Source organism: Camelus ferus, chromosome 1 (assembly GCF_009834535.1).
Source record: "Camelus ferus isolate YT-003-E chromosome 1, BCGSAC_Cfer_1.0, whole genome shotgun sequence".
NCBI classification, from domain to species: domain Eukaryota; kingdom Metazoa; phylum Chordata; class Mammalia; order Artiodactyla; family Camelidae; genus Camelus; species Camelus ferus.
This window is the reverse complement of record NC_045696.1, coordinates 53,775,819-53,783,379: the sequence shown is the minus strand read 5'-3', so window position 1 is coordinate 53,783,379 and position 7,561 is coordinate 53,775,819. Positions and strand designations below refer to the sequence as shown.

Here is a 7,561-nt window from a genome sequence, read left to right as displayed (position 1 = left end):
GTCACTTATACAGAGAATGCTTCATGGAAAAATGATCCCTACCCTCAAAGAACAACTTATCTATCACCTTTCTTTCTGTTTGGGCAGTGTACTAGAACTCTCAAGACTCATAAACGTAATTTGGAGTATTACAAAAGAAAATTATTATAGTTTCTAATATGCCGATCTTGTTCTTCCCCCCATGACGTATCTAAGCAAACAAAAATATTCCAAGTGACAATTGACGTTTGGTCTCCATGGCCAAGGGAAACAGGAGAATTTAGATAATTCAGCAGATAGTATTTCTAGCTTAATTCTCATACTGATGTATCTATATCTATATCTATATCTATATATGGCTATCTAAAGTTTATAAAATATATTTGATCACATATAATTAAATATAATATCAATATTATTAATTATATAGAATATGAATACATTTGTATTATGTAATATATAAAATAAAAATAGATAAAATTTTATTTTATGTATTATATTATGCATTTATATGTTATAAATAACATACACACACACACACACACACACACACACACACACACACTGTTAGGAGTTTGACTATAATGTTTAGTCTGCTTAGCACTATCTTATCATCCCAGAATCATAAAATCTGCCAGATATAACATTTTCGATCTTATTTTCTTAGAGCTTCAAATTATTAATTGTGTTCTGTCTTCTAGATTTCTTCAAGAATAGCATAACTCATTTCTTCCCTTGGGAACAGAGTAAGCTATAGAAATATTAAAAGTTGCCCTCCTCCCACCCACAGGAGTAATACGTACATACATATACATAAGCTCTCAGGCTCCAGTCCACCACTGGAGGCCCAGAACAATAACAGCTCTCTGAAATATGAGTTGGCATTTCAATCTGGTCCAATTTCACCCTAAAGTTAACAATTCTGAGCTCACATTTCAGAAAGGTTTAAGGTACTGCTGAAGATGGAGTCTGATACACAAATTTTTGTATAGTTCTGCTGGCTCTCTCATTTTTCTTTTTCTCTTTTCATTTTAAATAATGAAAGCAGTAAGATTGGAAAGGTCAAACGCTTGAGGTTTTGTCAGGCAGTTGGGGATTTCTCCAGTGAAGAATGCATCCCAATTCCCTGGAATGTCTAACCTGCAGTCTTAGTCGGTCACTAGAACCAGGACAGATGGGATCCCCCAGGAGGGTTGGCCCACTTCCCTTCTTAGCTCACCCAATTAAAACCTGAAACCATAGATTTCTTTGACCTCACATTTGTTTTTGTTTTTTTTAAACTATTCTTTACATCTCTGAGAAAGTTTAAGCCAATGATCTGAAAACTGTTCCTCTAAAGAAAGATCAAGAAGGGAAGCAGATGAAGCAGTAGTGGAATATCATTTTTTGACATAGGTTACTTAATTAAGATGCTGTAAGTAAGTATCAATTGTGTAGAAAGTTGCACGTGGTTGATCAGTAATGACATAGCTAATATCAGGGTCTAATAGTTGGCTTGAAAAGATGGGGTTTGGGTGCCTTACGGTATCATCCTGACTACCTGTAGGATTTTTGTGTGTTTGTTGAAAACACAAACCTTGTTTATTTCTTTTCCCTTCCATAAAATGTGATGGTAGATTGGATCATAATATGATTTTAGAAATACCTTTCTTGTCTGATTTGTTCATGAGAGTGGCTAGCATTGTACCTGACATATTATGCGTTCCTAATAAGTGCTAATTGAATGAGTGAATGGATGAGTAGTTGATTTTTGGTTAGAAGGCTTGAGTTTTGTCATAGACATGCTGAGAGGTTTTGTCCAAATTATTTAATACCTTCGTAGAGCTTCTTCCTCTTAAAGTTTCTATGGATATTATAAAGATTAATAAGGTATTCATCCAAATAAGGTGATTAATTTACTTACAACATAACTTATTAATAGTGTTAGTATTGTTTGTGTGTGTATTACCATAATCACTCATTTTGGGAGTCCTGACCATTTCTATCACACTACCATCTTCGATTTTAATCAAGACATCTCAACACAGAATTTTTTGAAAAATGGTCCAATAATAGTGTCATTTGTATTGCTGTTACTGTTGTATTATGGCATAAAGTTATGATATAATATATATTTCTATCAACATAAAAATTATTTAAACCACAAGAATATTTTGAATACCTACTATGTGTCAATTACTATTTGAAACACTATGGATACAACAAGAAACCAGATAGCCAGGATCCCTGAACTGACATTCTAGTTGGGGATGGTGGTGCACATAAGGACAGATAATGAAATGAAAAAAATAAGATAATGATAAATACTTATAAGAATATAAATAGGGCAAATGTGAAGGAAAGTGATAGAGGAAATGAGGTAATTTAGATTGGGTACTCAGAAAGCTCTCTCAGAGGAGATGGCATTTGAGCCTGGAGGTACATAAGAACCAGTGCAAATGTCCTAATGAGAATGACGTTGGAAGGTTCTAGGAACAGCAACAAATTCACTGTGGCTGAAACACAGTCAGCAAGTAGATAATAATATATTTGTACCAGGAGTTGATGCACAAAGAAAAAGTAATGAATCTTTTTTCCATCATCCCTTTGTAAAGCTAGTAGTTCTTTTATTACTGTAAGAGGAAGACGATCTAAAATAAAATGTGAGTCTTAGAATTTGTTTCCAGTACATTGTTCCAGTCTGCTTCTTGGGTGTGCTGGGTTGGTCAGCAGTCTGGAAGCACATCAACATGAAAACACTCTCTGGCTTTGCAAGCAAGAAGTGTTCTGAGAAAGAGTTGAGTTTTGCATGTTTTTTTTGTGTGTTTTTTCTTTCATAGTAAAAGGAAGATAAGCCCTAAGAAGGAGATGTTGAGAATAGGAAAATGGACTATGAATACATTGGTATGTCTCTGAAGGTGAAAACATGTTCTTACACATGCATGGCTGTCAGAAAATGTTGTAAGTGTTAAAAAATAAATGCATTTCACAGTATCAGAAAAGCACATGGAGTTAAGATTCATAAGCATCATTAAATGCTAACATAAAATATTAGGAAGAAAAAATACAAAATGTGGATTTTTAGTAGGCATTTACATCTTTCATTATGAAAACTGTAAAACATACACAATACCAGAAAAAAATAATAGGGTCGTGAACTCTTATGTACCCGTCATCAACTTCAATATTTACCAATGTTTCGCCTGTGTTGTTTGACCTAACCCTTTATTAAATATCTTCTCCCATTCAGTAGTTTGCCTTTTTGTTTCGATAATGGTTTTCTTCACAATGCAGATGCTTTTTAGTCTGATGTAGTCCCGTTTGTTTAGTTTTACTTTTGCTTCCTTTGTCTTTGGAGTCAGATCCACAGAAGCATCACTGAAACTAATGCCAGTGAGGTTACTGCCTTAGTTTTCTTCTAGGAATTTTATAGTTTCAGGTCTCATATTCAAGCCTTTAATCCATTTTGAGTTAATTTTTATATGTAGTGTAAGATAGTGGTCTAGTTTCATTCTTTTGCATGTGGCTGTCTAGTCTTTCCAACATCATTTATTGAAGAGACTCTCCTTTCTCCATTGTATATTCTTTGCAACTTTGTCTTAAATGAATCATCCATATATGCATAGTTTTATTTCTGGGCTTTCAATTCTGTTCCATTGATCTGTGTGTCTGTTTTTGTGTGACTACCAAACTGTTTTTATTACTATAGGTTGGTAGTACGATTTGAAATCTGGGAGCCTAATACCTCCATCTTTGATCTTCTTTCTCAAGATTATTTTGGCTATTCAAGGTCTTTTGTGGTTCCATACAAAGTTTAGAATTATTTGTTTTATTTCTGTGAAGTATGTCATTAGAATTTTGACATTCAATTTTGCATTGAATCTGTAGATTGCTTTGGGTAGTATGGACATTCTTCCTAACCCTCACTTCAATTTTTTTTAGAGTACTGCAAAGCAGATACTAGCTATGATATTATTTCATCCATAAATCCTTTTTGCTTCAATGTATTTTAACAGACAAGGGCATACTTTTAAAAATATTACCACAATGACATTATCACACCTAACAACATTAAAGGCATTTTGCTCATATTATTTAATAAACAGACCATATTCAAAGTCCCTAATTGTCTTACGAATGTCTTTTTGTTGTTGGTTTGTTCAGTCCAGGACCCAAAAAATGTCCACACATTGAATTTGGTTATAATCCCTCTGAAATCTCTAGTGTATAACTTTCCTCCTTCAAACTTTTCATTTGTTTGGGAAATTGGGCCATTTGTTTTGGGAAATATCCCACATCTAGTTTGTTTGATTGTTTCTTCATGCTGTTGTTTAAATTATCCCTCTCTTCTATGTATTTTCCCTAATTAGAGCCTGATTAGATTCAAAATCAATGATATTTTTCAAGGATATTTTATAGGCAGTGCTTAATGCATCTACATCACATGTGTAAGCAAGCACCAAAGAGCTGGTGCTCACATTGTTAGTGATGCTCAGATTTATCAATGGGTTCAGGTGCTGTCAGCCTGGCCGAATCTATCTTAAAGTTTCCTATCAATATTTTACCTAATAGTCTTAGTTTCCATAGATGTGCCTTGCCTAGGCCATTATTTCATTACGGGTTTATAAAATAGTGATTTTAAAGTGTATTCTACTTTTTACCCAGAATTCTTCTATAAAGAAGAAATATTTCTCATTAATTATTTGGTTACCATGAATTGTGCTGGAATATTTTAGAGAAAAGCAAACCAGCTGAGTCGTGCAGTAGATGCGGAAGAGTGGTCTATTTTTTAAACTGCTGTCTCTGACCAAGGGCCTAGAGAGGCTTTACAGCGAGACTGGTGTTTGAATTGAATTCCTTCCCTTTCTTCCTCCGGTTTCTCTCTCTTTCCCTCTCTCTCTCTCTCTGTCTCCCTCCCTCTCTCCTTCTCTCCTTTCCCCTTCCTTCCATCCTTCTTTTCTTCTTTTCTCCCTCTCTTTTTCTCTCTTTCTTTCCCTACATGCAGTAAAGTTCACAGTTCTAAAGTGTGCACTTCAGCAAATTTTCATAGTCGTGCATGTAAATGTACCTTTTTTGTAAAACAAAATATGAAACATTTACATCATCACAGAAAGTTTTCTGTTACTTTCCACTCAATTCTTCTCTCAATAAATAATGACTTTCTATCTCCATGGATCAGTTTTTTCCCTTCTTGGAGCTTATATGAATGAATCATATACAATGGGATTTTAAAATTTTGTTTTGCAGGTGAGATACAGCTGGCTACTTTTGCTTAACATAATGTGTTCAAGAGTTATTCATGTTGTTACGCGTATCAGTAGATCATTCTTTTCTGTTAATAAGTACGCCACATTCTCCAGTTGATGGATATTTGGCTTCTTTCTACCTTTTGACTATAATGAATAAGGTCACTATGAACATTTCTTTTTACAAACTTACTTTATTTCTTTAATGGAAGTATAGTTGAGTTACAATGTTGTGTTAGTTTATGGTGTATAGCATAGTTGTTTTTTTGTTTGTTTGTTTTTACAAATTTATTATGGGGACATATGTTCTCATTACTCTTGGATAAAACCTTAGGAGTGACACTTCTAGACACACACCTATACAGTGAATTGATGTTTCACCTTTTTTGTGGTATAATTGAAGTATGCCAAACTGCACACATTTAAAATAAAGACTTGGATCAATTTGGACATAAGTATACACACTTGATCAAGATAAATATTCCAATCATTTCCCGAAAGTATCCTATGTCAATCTGTAATCCATTCATATCTAAATACTCCATCCCAGGAACCCATGACTGACACTATAAATTAGGTTGCATTTTGTAGAATTTCATATAAATGGAATTACACAATATGTGCTCTATTTTTCCTGGCATAATTCTTTTACTAAGCATAATGACTTTGAGGAACACTCCATGTTGTGTGTTTAAGTAATTATTTCCTTTTTATTGCTGAATAGTATTCCGTTGTATGGATGTATAACTATATGCTTGTCTATTCTACTTTTGATGAACATTTGGATTTCCCCCAGTTTTTAGCTATTACAAGTAAAGCTGAAATGAATATTTGAATACAAGTTGTTGTGTAGACATTTGTTTTCTTTTCTGTTAGGTAGATAACTAGTTGTACAGTTGATTGGACTGTATAGTAGGCATATATTGAAGTTTTAAGAAACCATCAAATTTTTTCCAAACATTTTCATAACTTTTCCCTGTGTGGTTTTAGCATTCCCACCAAAAGCATGTAAGATTTACAGTTGCTTCACATCCTCACTAGGACTTACAATGGCCAGTAGGTATGTGGTGCTGGTTTTTAAATATTAACCTATCTAAAGGGTATATAGGACATATCTCCTTGTGTTTTTAATTTTTATTTCTCCAGTGGCTAATGATGCTGAGAATCATTTCCTGTGCTCTTGGCTATTCATATATTTTCAAATATTGTATCTATTTTCTTATTGAGTTGTTAGGCTTCTTATAATTAAGTTTAAAAAGTTCTTCATATATTCTGGATTCAAGCTATTTGTCTGATAAATGTGAATATATTCTACCAGTCTGTGGCTTGTCTTTTTATTTACTTAAAGGTATCTTTGAAGATCAGAAGCTTTTAATGTTGATGAAGTCCAATTTATATTTTTTTTCTTATCTGACTCATGCTGTCGTGTTCTAAGAAATCTTACTTACACAACAATCAGAAAGATTTTCTCCTAGGAGTTTCATAGTTTTAGGTTTTACATTTAGGGCTGTAATCCAATTTGAGTTAATTTTTGTGTGTAAGGGTAGATGTTCACATTTTTCCACACAGGTATTCATTTATTGAAAAGTCTTTTCATTTCTCATTGAATTCCTTTGGCACCTTTGACAAAAATTAATTCAAATATGCATTTCTCTTTTTTTGACTCTCTTTTCTGTTCCATTGATCTATGCCTTTTTGAAAATACCCAAACTATCTTGATTACTATGGTTTTATAGTAAGTCTTGAAATCAGGTAGAGTAAATCTAACTTTGTTCTTCTTTTTCTTCATTGCTTTGCTTATTCTAGATAATCCTTTGCATTTCTGTACATAATGTGAATTCAACTCGTCAGTTTCTACTAAAAAAAAGCCTGCAAAAAATGGCTCTACAATGACATTATTACTTAGTGATGATGTGTGACCAAGCATTAATTTATTCTTTCATTCATTCTGCATTAACTATGGGTGTGGCATACGCAGAGATTTATGTTGGAAATAAAAAAATATACATAACCATAAGTTAGAAATGCACCATCTTTTCAAGATAATTGTTTGAATGCAGGAGACTAGTAGAAAATAATTATACTTTGTCATATGTGCCATGATGGAAATATGAAAAGATTGTTGTGTAGCCTGAGACTAGGTACTCGGTCTGGGAATGAGGGAAAGGTATTTAACAGAGTGATTAATATATTATTGTGTTCTATGTATCTAACTTAGGATTTTCGCAGTTTATATCATTTAATTTCATTATTGTATCAGTCATATATGTTGCTTTTATCAGGTATTTATGTTTTTCTCATATTGAATGATTTTTACCTGTTCTTATATTAAAAATTGCTTTTTAAATTTTATTCTC

The 7,561-nt window shown here is 33.1% G+C and overlaps 1 long non-coding RNA gene across 1 annotated transcript in view; it reads left to right on the top strand.

Moving 5' to 3' along the window:
- LOC116666611 overlaps positions 1 to 7,561 on the top strand; it is a 1,176,059-nt gene that overhangs the window by 970,980 nt on the left and 197,518 nt on the right. The window lies entirely within an intron of this gene.